The following is a 15,213-nucleotide window of genomic DNA, read 5'->3' as shown; positions in this document are numbered from 1 at the left end:
AAAAAAGGTAATGCAGAGGCGCCTGAGTGGCTCAGTTAAGTGTCAGACTCTTGATTTCAGCTCAGGTCGTGATCTCATGGTTTGTGGGCTAGAGCTGACAGTGTGGAGCCTGCTTGGGATTCTCTCTCTCCCTCTCTGTCTCTGCTTCTCCCCAGCTCACGTGCACTCTCTCTCTCTCTCTCTCTCAAAATGAATAAATGAACATTACAAAATGTGTAGTGTAGACAGACATATCAAATGTGAAAATGGATTCTTTTACCAGAGTTGTGAAGAAAACATCAAGACCAAATCAATATTTATACATATATTTTTTGTTTTAAATGTTTGTTTATTTATTTTTAGAGAGACTGAGAGAGAGCACGCATGTACGGGGAAGGAGCAGAAAGGGAGGGAGGCAGAGAATCCCAAGCAGGCTCTGTGCTGTGAGCACAGAGCTCGATGTGGGGCTCAAACTCACAAACTGTGAGATCGTAACCTGAGCTGAAACCAAGAGTCAGACGTTTGACTGAGCCACCCAGGTGCCCCTCAAGCCAATATTTAAAGTAAGAACTAAGCAGGCTTTTTTGAGGGGCTGTCCCGTGCCAGGTCATGAGATGGGTACTAAGAAAACAGAATCTCAGGGCTGACCACTGTAAAAAGCATCAGGTAAAATTCAATGAGCAGTAAAACACAGGTATGTAAATTGTGCATTTAAAAAGAAGGCCTTTGATGGGGCACCCATACTCTGTCTCTCTCCCTGTCAAAAATAAACATTAAAAAAAAGGCATTTTAGACCAAGCCTGTTTGAGCGAGTTTAGCTACGTCCTTAAGCAGGGACTAAAATCCATTGTAAACCACTTTAACGTAATTGAGTCCCAACCATGATAAATTGAGATTTTTGCCACGCCAGTTTGCATTACAGCCTAGATGCGCATTCACTTTAGGATTAGAAAGATCTAGCATTAGCATTTCTAGCTATAGGACTTGGCCATCTCTAAGCTTTAGTTTTCTGTCTGTAAAATGGGAGTCTTGAAACCAGCCTCATGGAGTGGTTTTGCCTGTTAAGTGGGTGACTCGTATCGGGTCCTTGGCCAGCATAGTGAGCTCTCGGGGAGTGATGGCCCGTATCATTCTTACTGGCATTGCTGACGGAGACTCTACAACTTACGTTATTTCTTGATTTCCGAGGCCACCCAAGTTCAAGTTTTGGGTGTGCAGGTAGCATCGTTTGAATGCCTTGAGAGGTGGGGGAGCAGACAGGGGGGTTTGGCTCACAGTAGGTGGGAGGTGGGAACTCAGAATCCTGCTGAATGTGCCATCACACTTGACATCGCCCTCCAGATGGCTGTGCAGCCAGGTTGATAATTAGCTCCGACAGATGCGGGCGGAGAGTCCCCTGGGCAGCTCTTCTGCAGCGTGGGTGTGTAGTGAGAGCTGCACATGGCATCGGGAGGCCCGAGCCGGGTTGGGATGTGCAGCGGGCTCAGCTGGGCCGACACAGGCATCGCCCTAGTCGGACCCTCCTGGGTCTCAGCTGGTGCACAGACACTGCCCCCACCCCGCAGGCTCGCAGGAGCAGATGCCACCCCTGTGGGGGGCTGTGGCCTCCAGCTGCTTTGCAGCCTCTGTCAGGCCAGGGCTGTTGAAGCTCTTGCTCTGCTATTTAAACCCATCATTGCTGGTGACCGCTTCCAGTCTTAAGTGGAGGTGGTGTATGTGTGTGCGCGTGCTACAGGTTTCAGCTAATTACCGCCGGAGGGGATCTGTCCGGTGACTGGGTGTGGGGAAGGCCAGCCCCACGGCCCCCTGCGTTAGCCCCCACCCCTACAGAGGCACCTGCTGAGCCTGCACCCAGAGAGGGGCCCTGCTGCCCCTCCAGGACCCCCCCCATCGTCAGTGGACCTTTTTCAAAGCAGGGCGAGAACCGGGGTTTTGTGCTCCCGGCCTGTGGGGACTGTGACACCAGGGCTCAGACATTAAGATGTGGACTCTGCCACCCAGGTTGAGGGAGGGCGGGCAAGTCAGCTTACCTCTTGGGATTTGTTTCCTCTATTAAGGGGCAGTGAATTGGGGGGTGGGGGGCTATTAGCCTGTTGTCTTTATCTCCATGTCCCTTGGACACAGTAAGTGCTCATGAAACAATAGCTTCATTTATAAAATGGGGATGACATTGCCCACATCCCTGAGTTGTGCTGGGGAGGAGAGACCGTTCATGTAATTCGATTCAGCTGTGGCAAAAGGGGAATGAGGTGAGGACACTCTCATTTTCCCTTAGGTTCTGCTCCTTTCATGTCCCCAGTATCAAAACATCTCAGACACTCAGGACTTCAAAAGAAGCCCATTTGGGGGCGCCTGGGTGGCGCAGTCGGTTAAGCGTCCGACTTCAGCCAGGTCACGATCTCGCGGTCCGTGAGTTCGAGCCCCGCGTCAGGCTCTGGGCTGATGGCTCTGGGCTGATGGCTCTGGGCTGATGGCTCGGAGCCTGGAGCCTGTTTCGGATTCTGTGTCTCCCTCTCTCTCTGCCCCTCCCCCGTTCATGCTCTGTCTCTCTCTGTCCCAAAAATAAATTAAAAACGTTGGGAAAAAAAAAAAAAAATTAAAAAAAAAAAAAAAGAAGCCCATTTGTATATCTTCACTAACTAGTTCAAACTTAACTGATTTTGACAGTGGATCTTAATGGACATGTCTTCAGAGAAAGTGTATAAATGGCCAGAAAGCACATGAATAGATGCTCAACATCACTAGCCACTAGGAGAATGCAAATTAAAACCACAATGAGATAGCACTTCATACCTGCTCTAGGAGGACTGTGGTCAGAAAGGCGAACACTAGTAAGTGCTGGCGAGGACGGGGGACAGCTGGAACCTGATACACTGCGGGTGGGGAAAGTAAAATGGTGCAGCCTCTTTGGAAGACAGTCTGGCAGTTTCTCAAAAGGTGAAAGGCAGAGTAATTCCATTTCTACATCTCTGTCCAAGAGAAGTGAAAACATAAGTCTACACAAAGATTTGCATGCACATATTTATTGCAGTATTATTCTTACATGTAGGCTTTGTGTGAATGCCTTGGTTTCTGATATGGACTGGGTGTTGGGACATACTATAAAGATTTTCCTGGGATGGCTGCTCTCCTCTTGGGTCTGTTTTGTGGGGTTCATGCCTCAGAAATGCCTAGCTTTGGCCTCCGTCATTGTCACTTTCAGAGGACAGCCCAAGTTCGGTCTGTGTTTTCAGAACACAAACTCAGGGAGTCTCCTGTAGAGACTTCTGTAGAAACCCTTATCAACTGAAGATGTCTGGTGTCTCCCAGACTTTGGTCTCCTGCATTCCTTGTAATCAGCATGGGGGGGACCCCTTCTTGTGGTGTGAGTTGCTCTCAACGCATCAGGCTTTCGAAGATGAATTCCTGGTCTGATGGAAGATTCTGGCAGTAATGGGATATCTCTTGAAGGTGCTGATAAGGGCCTCGTCAGTTTCAGGAGTGGGCAGGTCTTTCTTATAGAGGTTTCTGGTGACTGGGATACCTGATTAGCAGGCTTTTTCCTGGCCCTGTACAATGACGGGTTATAGGTGGGTGGGCGTGGGAGCAGAGCATCTTAGATGTGTCTGTGACATATAGGAGTCAGTGGGTGGTGTCAGCCTCAAGGAAAGGGCCTCTTGATTGAGATTTGGAACTGACTTAAGCCAGTTCTCTAGGCATCTATTGTCTTGCATTAGAAACACAAGTTTTTCCTATAGTAAAACTATAATGGGGGCGCCTGGGTGGCTCAGTCATTTAAGTGTCCGACTCTTGATCTCGGCTCGGGTCATGATCTCACAGTTTGTGGGTTCAAGCCCCATGTCGTGCTCTGCGCCGATGGCACAAAGCCTGCTTGGGATTCTGGTTCATCTTCTCTCTGCCCCTCCCCGACTTGTGCTTTCTCTCTCTCTCAAAATAAATAAACTTAAAAAAAAAAAAAACTAAAATGGAATAGGGGAAAATGTTTCTTTAGTAACAGGCAGAATACAGAGAGATAACCGTAGGGAGAAAATAACAAGCACAAGGCAAGCAGCCTTATTTATTTGGAGAACATAGGTGAAATGTTTATTGTACACAAAGCAAGTCGAACTAAAATTTCTGCATGTACTATAGGGTATAATTACAGAAACCTGAAGCTAAAGGACTAGCAGGAATTCCAAAAGAACAAACAAGCTAGACATGGACTCTGCTGTTCCTGTAAACTAAGGGTGGGGGGGCATCGTCTAGAGGTGCCCCCAATGGGAGATCAGGCTGCAGGGTGATGGGAGTCGAGCAGGTGCTCAGGACACTACTCCAAGTACATGGGGAACACTTGGAGATCACCTCACTGATTGGAAAGTTGTTTGGTGAGTACAGAAATCGGACAAAAGTGAGCGAGCATTTTTAAGGGAGATCTCGATCAGGCTTTGTTTGGTAGGTAAACAGTGCTTCTCTGCTCTGGGCCTTTTTTTCTCCAGGCAGCTGTCACTGATTCCACATATTTGGGGAGGAAGGGGCACAGTTCCAAGGGTATTACAAGAATAACCAGGAAAGGAAAGGGGAAAAACTTTTAAAATGTGCTGTATGTGCCATGGAGAAAGGTTTGGGCACAGACATAAAAATATAGGCAAATCTGAAAACTTGCTGCTTTACCAAAAAAAAAAAAAAAAAAAGATTGCTGCCTTTGATATAAGCCCATGTATATTCATGCCCTTGTGATGGGCACTGAAACGGAAATAAGGATGGTTCTCAGCCCCCCCCACCCCCCCTGCCCTGCATTGCTGTATTAAACAGTGTCCTGGCTTTAGAACGTCAGGCCTGGATATGTACAGCCTAGCTGTTAGCTGAGCAACTCCAGACAAGGCTCTCGATCTCTCTATATTTAAAATAGCTGTAGTGCTGCATGCATATGGTTGCTGTGAACATTAAATGAGATGTTTAGCATAAAGTCAAGGATCATGCCAGGAACATGATAAATGTTTAAGTGTTAGTGCCCTGCATCTTAAACAGTGGAAGTTATATGGGGCGCCTGGCTGGCTCAGTTGGTTGAGCGACCGACTTCGGCTCAGGTCATGATCTCACGGTCCGTGAGTTCGAGCCCCACGTTGGGCTCTGTGCCGACAGCTCGGACCCTGGAGCCTTCTTTGGATTCTGTGTCTCCCTCTGTCTCTGCCCCTCCCCCACTCATGCTCTGTCTCTGTCTCAGAAATAAATAAACATTAAAAAAAAATTTAAATGGCGGAAGTTATAATTGGAAATGTTTAGATTTAAGGTACACACTCATTTTTTGTTTTTCTTATTTTGACATTAGAAATAATTGAAAAGCATAAAAGAAATCAAACTCCTATCATCTGTATTTGTCCTGTTTTTCTTTCTGTGCCGATATACGTTTAGATTTTTGCACATCATTGAAAAATCTAGAAAGCTATTTAAAAAATGACCTCGAATATATGCATGTATCTGTGCACGTAAAATACTTCTATTCAGGCATTTGCCTGTTTTTGTTTTGTTTTGTGTTTTTAAAGCAGCGAGAGTAGTTTTTCCCTTCCGCAAGTAACTGAAGTGAATGCTCTTGAGTAATATATGCGATTCTTTCTTTAGGACCAGTTCCAAGAAGTGGAAGGGGATAGATAAAGGGTAGATTGTTTTCTTTAAGAGCTATATGATAATATTGCCAAATTCCCTGTGTCCGCCTCACTAAAAACGAAGTGGAACGCTCATTCCCCCCAGTCCATGCTCAGTGTCAGGTGTTTAATTTTTTAAATGTCTTTGCTCTTCTGATAGGTAGAAAACACCTTCTTGTTAATTCAGTTTGTACTTCTGTGGTTACAGGTGAGCTTAAATAATTGTATATGTTTACAGTGTATTCCCATTTCTTTCATAAATCATCGATTTAACATTTCCCCCAATTCTTCTGTTACAGTATTATTCCTTATTAATTTGCAGGATGTTGACCTTTCTCATGAGTATTGCAGATATAGCGATTGTGCATTACATTTTTTTTTAAGCATTTTTAGGCACCCACTGACATGGTGAGGTAAGACTTTGTTGGGAAAAGGCATGCAGGTGTGGAATATGAATGCAAAGAGAACTCAGATGCCTTCTTTATTCAAGCCCAGCGGTTGTGTTGCAGTGGGGTAGATGGAAATCTTGCTGAGCGCCTAACATCTGGGGCCTCATTTCTCATTGCGAGTTCCCCGCAACTGTTCAGAAGCCTTGCTCACTGGGAAAATCAGGACACAGGCTGTGCCTTGAGGGTATCCCAGGTGTATGTGCACTGCACCACTTTGAAGAATTGGTTTGGGATGACCGTATAGGATGACGGAAGCGGACATTTCGTTGTTGGGGCTCTTGGAGTGAAGTGGCCATGACCTTTGGTCTATCCCACCCCATCTTATGTTTTGTTTATTCTGGCCAAATCCGATGGGAAACAGCTGTGGGATGATGGGAAGGACCTGGAACCAGTAGCTCAAATCGTGCCTCTTCTACTTATCAGCTGTGTGACCCTGCATAGATCATGCAACGTTGCTTCGTCTCAATATCCTGGGTTTGCTGTGTTGGTAAAACGAACAATACGTACGATCCGCTCGGCATGTTCTAAGCGTCCAGTAAATGCTTGTCAATTATTTTTTCTTCTCCCGCCAGACCATGAGCTTCTCTAGGCCTGATCTGTGCCATATGCATCTCCGTATCCTCATGCATATGGTGGTCCCTTTGTGATTATCTGTGAATGGGGCCGAATGGGGCTGAGGGTGTGGTGGCTTATATATCAGAGCCAACTGCTCTCTGCAGAGTTGGAATTGACTTTTAAACATTCTTTGTTTATTACTTTTACATCTATATGTAAAAGTACAAAAGCCACCTCTCATAGGTAGTCAAGGTACACTGAGTTGGGAGTGTCCTGCAAAATTTGGGGCTTAGAATCAATCCTCCCTTTAGGACATGTGACAGGCCCTCTCTGGGTTAGGGCCAGGGCGGATACTGCCCCAGCGCTGATTGTTCCCCTCCAGGAGGGCCCTCTGACATTGAGTTTCCCCGCCGCGTGGCCCAGCGGCTGCCTGTCAGAACCCACTGGGCCAGAATGGGCCGCCAGGACCCAGCCAGGCCTGTAATTGTTCCCACTCATGACAGAGCAGGGCTGCTCCTACAACCCACTGGGGGTGCCCGAGCGGGTGTGCAGACACATAATGGGCCCCGCTGCCGGGACGGCAGGCTGTGAAAGCCCTGGGAGAGGCCAGGCGCTGGAAGGCGTCTCCAGGCAGTTACTTTTCCTGGAAAGGGGGATGCCCAGCGCCCGGTGCTTTTCCCTAGCACTTCTCGTGAGGAAAGGAAATCTGGTCCTCGGTGCAGGCACCTTCTGCTGTGGCCAGGTCCAGTCTCCTAGCAGCCCTGTCAGGTGGATGGCAGTGCTGCATGGGGTCAGTTGGCCAAGCCTGCATAACAAAGGACTGTGAGCAAGGCGGCTTCAACCCACAGACATTTGTTGTCTCACAGCTTGGAGGCCGGACCGCGTAAAGTCAAGGTGTCCGTATGGCCAAGCTCTCTTGAGACTCTGCGAGAGAATCTGTCCCCTCCTTCCTCTGAGCTTCTGGTGTAGCTGTAAGTCCCTGGCTTCTTTTGTCTTGCAGCTGCATCATTTCCGTCTCCACCTCCCTTGTCACGTGGTGTTTGCTCCTAGTTTGTCTTTACCTTCTTTTAATGACGCCGGTCACGTTGTGTTAAGGGCTCCCTCTACTCCGGTATGACCTCAGCTAACGAATCACATCTGCTTCCATCCTCTTTCCAAATACGGCCAAATTCGGAGGTGCCGAGCGTTTGGACTTCAACATAACTTTCTCGGGGACACGGTTCGAATCCATAATGCTCATGTTGTGTACAAGGATGCAAGTCACAAGAGGAGCAGTAATTTGGCCAGAGTCACCATTACGAAGTGTCGGGGTCAGGATTGTAACCCAGGTCAGTTTGACCCCGAAGCAAATTCCTTCTCTTTCCACTAAACTTTGGTGCATCAGAATCACTTGGAGAGCTAATGAAAAGCACAGAGGCCTTGGCCCCTCCTCTGCTGCTCCTCCACCTGTGCCCCCTGGACCAGCGACCTCACATCATCCCGGAGCTCGTGGGAAATGCGTATTCTCAGGCCCTGCCGCAGACCTGTGGAATCGGAACCTGCAGTTAACAAGGTCCCAGGATCTGTGTGCACACTCAGCTGGGGGAAGCATGCGACCGGGGGCTAGTTCACTCCGTTTCCACACGGACTGCATATTAGAATTATTTGAGAAGCTTTCAAACAAGCACACAAACAAAAACAATGACAGCAGCCTCACCCCAGGCGGTGTGAATGCGTTCTCTGATGAGGCAGTGGGCATTGTTTTTTGTTTGTTTTTTTTTGTTTTGTTTTTGTTTGCTTTTTGTTTTCCCAAAAACCTGCCTAGGCAGTTCTCATTCACTGTCGAGTTGAGAACCTCTGGGGCCTGGAGGTGCTCATTTCTGGAAGATGTCAAGAACCTGCGATACTTAAGTTGAGAATCCTATCTGTATAGGGTGGTCCTTTTATTTCCCTAATAACACAGAGACTTGGCAGGGAGGGGATGTATTTCAGCAAAGACAGAATATTGGAGCAAAGAAAAACCACCCTGCTTTTCTTTCCTGATCTTACCTCTTACAAATGCCAAGTGAAGGGTAGCAACCTACTTACTGAGACCAGGAGCCTGAAAGGGGGGCATGGAGATATAGCACATAGCAGGCGATCAGCATTTGTTGAATTAAATTGAAAAGAGACCTACACAAACAGCATGGTTTTGTCTTCCTGAGTTTTGTCCTTTAGAGAGAAGTTCTTGTATTACGTTGGGGTACCAGGAAAAGACACAGAGGTAGAGGGCTTAAGATGTTTAGTAAGTCTTGATCTATCAGCCAACATGAATGACTTCTTGGAAGTTTTGAGACTACAGTGTAATTCTTACCACCTAGTGCTGCGGTGAGGGGGAGAGACCGGTATTCTAGTGGTGACATTTTAAGCTCTAATCCTTCACCACCGTTGGCCTGGAGAAGGAAGGTGACCATGTTCGCAGCCTCTGGCTCCTGTTTTCTCCTTAAACTCAGTGCCCATCCGTCCTTCTTCCCCCAGCTGATCCCCGGAGTGTGGGGAGAGAGCCCAGTTCAGTTTGAGGTTTGGCTGTGGCGTGTGTATGCAGTCGTCCGGCCGGGGTCCTCAGAGATGGTGGGAACCTCTCTGTGGGCAGGACTGGTGTCCTTCCCTCATTCCTTGGCCTTCTTGATTTCCGGGATACCCGTCCCCTCATCCTGACTGCCTCTCTTGTGAATTCCACAGTGTAGTCCTGATGTCTCGGGTGCTTTCTCGGTCATCTTTTACTGGCCTTTTTCTGCTCGACTCCACTCACTGGTTATCTTCAGGGTTTTATTCTCCTCTTTCTGGGAATTTCCTCCACTTGGTCAACTTTACTACTATCTTTATGCAAAGGACCGCTGTTTCCCTTCCAGATGGATGTCCTTTTGTCCGCAAAATGCTCCACAGGCTCCAAATGGAACCCACCGACTTCTCTTCCTTGTTTTCTTTTTTGTGTCATCATGTGCAATCTCCTGTTTTTCCAAGCCCCTTATGTTCGAAACCTCCTAGTTAGCCCTACCATTTGATTCACCTGTGAGATATTTGTTCAGTCCCTGACTCTTTCATTCCCCTCTGGGACATCTTTCACTTGTCCATGTTCCTTACCATTCCTTCCACTCAGTCCTAATGGCCTATTTCTATTACTGCCATAGAAATTGCAATTCTTTTCCTCCTCTTCCTTCTCCCTCCCCCGCCGTGTGTGTGTGTGTGTGTGTGTGTGTGTGTGTGTGTGTGCCTTAAATTTTTTTGCATAAAATGTAAACTCTACCTTTATTCCCACTTTTATCTTCCACAGTCATCTTGGTGGCCTCAGCCCTCACCACAGTATTTTTTGTTTCCCCACACTTGACTTCCGCACCTACACTCTGTGATTGGCATATGTGAAGCCCCGTGGAAGTCTGCTGGCTGCTGATTGGAGGCGATGCATCCTGTCCTCTAGACTGTCTGTCTCCCCCTGCCTATCCGTGCTTTTCCTGTCTTTGAAGACTCCTGGTTCCTGTTCCGTTTCCACTATGCCTTTCCTGACCACTCTATCTTCCCTTGATTTCTCCATCTTCCCTTCTATCTTTTTTTCAATGTTTACTTTTGAGGGAGAGAAAGAGCATGAGCAGGGAAGGAGCAGAGAGAGGGAGACACAGAATCCGAAGCAGGCGCCAGGCTCTAAGCTGTCAGCACAGAGCCCGACGTGGGGCTCGAACTCACAAGCTGTGAGATTGTGATCTGAGCCAAAGTCAGCTGCCCAACCGATGGAGCCACCTAGGCTACCCCTCCGGCTTCCCTTCTGACCTGCAGAGTACTCATCTTCTCTAACACCTTTTCGTAAGCTGTCTTGAATTCACTTATATTGACTTCTAACTTGTAGTATGCTGGTGTTCTGTTTCCTCAGTTAGACTGGAAGCTCCCTAAGGGCAGGGCTTGCTTGGTGTTCTGCGGTGGCCTTCAGGGGGATGTGTGGGGTTGGCTGTCTGCCTGCGCGCCTCCTGCCCCACCTCCTCCCAACACACTCCCCAGGGGACTCCTCTGCACAGAGTAGGAACTCGGTGCCTATGGTCACATGAACGCAGGGAGAAAATTGGAACCTGTGGCGGGTATATTTATTCAAATATGTAAACCAAGCATGACTACGATGCATATGCCAAAAGTGTAAAGTTCTCATCTGTAATTACCAATTAAAAAAAACCAAAAAAACGACTTTGTATTTATAGTGGAGTTTGGCACCAGATCAGCACTTGTTTCTCCTTTGGTACAAATGTTATAAAACCTTGACTGCTCTGTTGCCATAAAAGGAACGTGAACTTCTGTGGAGGTGGTGATTTACGGCGGATGTCTCCAGGCCGTGCTGTCCCACTCTCCCACCGACAAGGGCAGCAGGGGCGGTGTTGATCTAGGCTCAGTGTGGGGACTGTTTGGTCCTTTTTCTCCCCCTCTCCCTACCTCCCCACCTGAAAAACAAAACAAAACAAAAATCTGGCATTCTGCTTGCCGGTCCTGTATTGAAGTAGAAAGATTTGAACACTTGGTCTCTATCTGTTAATAACTCATTCAGGGGAAGTTTGAGGTGTCACATTAGGCTCCCCTCATCTGTGAGGGAGTTGGAATCTGTCTAAATAGGTGTGGTGGGAAAATGAAGAATACGGACTGATCTGGCCTTTTTTTTCTTGGCTTACCTACCTGCCTACCTTGGCTCTCAAGTTCGCAATGTCTGGTGCAGTCGGTAGAGCATGTGATGCTTGATCTCAGGGTTGTGGGTTCGAACCCTACGTTGGGTGTAGAGATTACTTAAAAATAAAATCTTTTAAAAAATTACAAAAAAAAAAGAAATGTGCCAGGCATTGGTCTAGTCTACATGCCTTATGGATATTAGTGCATTTAAATTTCACAACATTGTTACCCTCATTTCACAGATAAGGAATCGGGGCACAGAGCTGTTTGAGGGGGTTGTGAACGATCACACACTCAGCTCAGGACAATTATTTTTATTTTTTTTTAACGTTTATTTATTTTTGAGACAGAGAGAGACAAAGCATGAACGGGGGAGGGTCGGAGAGAGGGAGACACAGAATCTGAAACAGGCTCCAGGCTCCGAGCTGTCAGCACAGAGCCCGATGCGGGGCTCAAACTCACGGACTTCGAGATCATGACCTGAGGCGAAGTCGGACGCTTAACCTACTGAGCCACCCAGGCGCCCCAGGGCAGTTATTTTTAAAAAGACACTTAATGATGACTGTTTTTCCAATAATTATCAAGGTGACTGAATGTCTTTTTTTTTCCCCCAATCAGATGTCCGATTCTATAACTTTAATTCCTATAAATCATTCTCATTCCTTTTTATGGTTATGGCTATACTGTATTTCTCTCTTAAGGTTGGCAACAGCTGTGTGTGTGTGTGTGTGTGTGTGAGAATGTGTGTCTGCATTTCAACACGTACTGAAAAAAATTTCCTACAGCGCTTTACGGTTTATAAGGGCTTTTTCACATGTTATCTCCCTTACTCCAACAGCCGTGGTGAGTAGAGTTATTATTAATTTCCATTTAACAAGTGAGGTAAGTGGCTTAGAGAGGCTAAGAGACTGGGCTGTGACTTCAACACGATTAGTACGTTGGAATTTGAACCCAAGTCCTCCTAATCCTTTGCTTTTCCAGCACCAACTTCTCTTCATGACTTGGGAAGTCCTGTCCTCTCTATTTGTCTTTCTTCCCATTCTTTGTTCTTCTGACCTGGCTCAAAAATGATGTCTTTTTGCTCATATCCTAAACTTGTATCGTAGATGGTGAAAGTAGGGGTTTGAGAATGCAATTTTTTTGAAAGAGGCAAGATTGACAGATCCCACCAGGCATTCATTCATTCATTCATTCATTCATTTTTTGTTGTTTTTCTTTGGTAACTAAAGATTGAACGCTTTACAGGGTTTATCTTGCTGTCTTTGGACTCAGGCACCCCAGGGGAATGCGCACCTAATGCTAATAATTAAATACAGTTTCTAATAAGGGAGTTCTCTCAGTGTCACCTGCACTGGTCTACAGAATTGGGTGAGAGGCTTTTAAGGAGAGATTGGAAGCTGGAGAGCCCAGATGTATGTAAATACCCAAATCTGAAGATAACTACTTCCTGTACTTCCAGAGCTAAATAGTCTTCTGCAAAAATACTACTGTCACCCCTGTCCAGAATGAATGAGTCAGAGTTCTAGGTTCCAATCCAGTTCTCCCACCCAGCTATGTGATCTTGCATCAATCACCTGCATGCCCTCAACTGAGCTCAGTTCAGGGCGGTGTGGGAGCAGCTATGTGCCCCGCACCATGGTAGGTGCTCCAGATGGATATATAAATTAGATAAGGTCTCTCTCTTGGAGAGCGGGAGACTGCCAGGAAACACAGCTATGTTCCTGTTGTGCTGGAGATAGGCCCGGGGCCTGAAGAAGTGCTAGGAGGCCCTAAGCCATGCTGTAGAGCTGGGTGTCAATGAGGGAGTATGCCCTAATGTTGAGTAAAGTCAGCTTCCCTCCTCTGCCTGCCCGTCCAACCCCACCTTCATTTCCCTATAGTATCCCTCCTTGGGTGCTCAGCGTATAGATGTGCTCAGCTTATAGATGGACACAGTAGAGAGTGGGATAGAAATGAATGGTGGTACAGAAAGGAAGCAGAACCTCAGGAGGCATGGTCTGCTCCTCTGGGAATACTGTGGGGCATCTTACCCTCCATTCTCTGCCCCCATCTGTGCCCCGGAGGACCATGTGCTTCTCCCAGCACAGGGCTAATCTTATAGATTGAGAAGTATCCTGCACGTCTGACTGTATCCCACACTGGCCTAAGAACCCCTTGCTAATGGAGTCAAGGTTACATCTTTCTCAGTATCAGCACGGTGCCGGGCACAGAGGTGTTGAGTGTGTGGATAGATGCATGGATGGATGGATGGATGGATGGATGGATGGATGGATGGAGCTTGCTGGAAGCACAGTTGGAAGGAGCAAAGGAAAGAGGCTGAAGTGAGGAGAGGTGAGATGCTCTTGGGTTGTGATTGATGAAATGTAACCCAGGCAGGGAGGGGCCTGGGCTAGAACCTTTTGAAAAGCTGCCAGCTTCAAAGCAAGAATTTAACTCCTTGGTTTCACAAGAGAAGACTGAGCTTATCCCAGAAATGATTTGATTTGATTAGGCCTAATGCCTGTAGTTTGTGCTTTAGCGAAAGCTTCTCAAGTTCTAGTTGGTGGCTGGTGTGAAAAGGCCATTGTGGACAGAACTGGGTTCTTGGTGGGGTAGGAAGGTCCCAACCCAGCCACTAAATCCTCTCCTTTTCTGAGCGAATGGGGCTGCCGGAGTAGAAACTAGAGCCTCTGGTAGTTTTACCCCATTTTTAAGAAAAGGGGTAACTTCATGGAGGCCTTTAATTAATAGCTACAATATCTTGAATACCTGCCATAGGCTAGGGACTGTGGTAGACACTTTAATTCATTGAATCCACCAAATAACTTTCTGAGATAGGTTTTAATGTCCTTATTTTGAAGATTGCAAACGGAAGCTCAGAATGGCCCCTGTTGAATAGCTAGTCGAATGGGAGCCTTGATTTGAGTCTGGGCCTGTTTTCTTCCAAAAGCTCATACTCTTAAATGGATTTCAGCAATGCCAGATCGCTGGACTTTCCTGAAGATGTTTATGTACATTATCACCACAAAGTCAAACTGAGAATCATATTATTGTATTTCATTCAGAATCATAACATGCCTTAATCCACATTCTGCCTCGGATAATGAAGGTGGGTGGTTCACAGGCTTTATTGATCCGTGCTTCTGATGGGCAAAAAAAACCCAACAACAACAACAATAAAAACCGGTTTGATTTCTGTTCTGGGGAGGCAGAACGGATCACAGAATAGCTTGGTTGAGTTTGACATTTACTTAATGTAGGTACATTTAGTGTAAGCTGAAATTAGGCAGAGGGCTGAAATAGGCCCTCAGGGGTTGCTGTGGAGTAAAAAGAGGCAGTTACACTCGGCTCCCCTCGTATTTCACGCTTGACTTTAAATATTCGTGAAGGGAACATAGATCTTTGGTTTTAACGGGATGTAGCTCAAAGGTCAGCCCTTCAGAACAGATCATTTCAGTCTCAGGGCACCAATTTTAACCTCCAGAGATGAGACCACATTTGAGGCAGCCAGAGCTTGGTGTTCAAGAAAATCCATCAGTGATAAATCAGATCACAATTAAGTTTTTTTGTTATTACTTGTTGAGTGTCCACCGTGGGTGGGTCTTAGAAATATGAAATGATTGTGGGTTTTATTGTTTGATTTTGAGAAGTAACTAGTCACCTTTTCCACATGAGGGGGATACTCCTAAAGAAGGGTAGATCGACCTAGTCCCCTTTTGAATTCATGAGTTTTGTTTTCTGTATGATAAAGTGTATACAGTAAAATGTATCGTTTAAAACAACCATGTGTTCCCGTGTCCCCCCCCACACACCCCCACGCACCCCCATCCAAATAGTTCAATTTTGTCTCTGGACAGGGAGGAAGATTCTGTTTATGAAAGTGCCCGGCACATGGTAGGACATGGTAGGGGGCAAGTCGGTGCCCGTGAATCTTCATTTCCCTGCATGGCCTGCTTCCCGAGAGGGACTGG

The 15,213-nt window shown here is 46.8% G+C and overlaps 1 protein-coding gene and 1 long non-coding RNA gene across 5 annotated transcripts in view; one reads left to right on the top strand and one right to left on the bottom strand.

The window, feature by feature from the left end:
• Window positions 1-15,213, top strand: part of TEAD1 (TEA domain transcription factor 1) — a 267,977-nt gene that overhangs the window by 111,057 nt on the left and 141,707 nt on the right. The gene's annotated exons all lie outside the window — the stretch shown is intronic.
• The window catches only part of LOC144612936 (uncharacterized), a 39,000-nt gene that overhangs the window by 22,718 nt on the left and 1,069 nt on the right, over window positions 1-15,213 (bottom strand). The window contains exon 2 of one of the 2 annotated variants that reach the window (XR_013550150.2): window positions 2,773-2,948. The exons of the other annotated variant lie outside the window; for it this stretch is intronic. This is a non-coding gene — a long non-coding RNA (uncharacterized LOC144612936). The remainder of the gene's footprint in view (window positions 1-2,772; window positions 2,949-15,213) is intronic. 2 annotated transcript variants of the gene reach the window in all.

This window comes from Panthera onca, chromosome D1 (assembly GCF_046562875.1).
Source record: "Panthera onca isolate mPanOnc1 chromosome D1, mPanOnc1 haplotype 2, whole genome shotgun sequence".
Taxonomy (NCBI): Eukaryota; Metazoa; Chordata; class Mammalia; order Carnivora; family Felidae; genus Panthera; species Panthera onca.
Note: the sequence above shows the minus strand (reverse complement) of the source record. Positions and strands in the feature narration are given on the sequence as shown.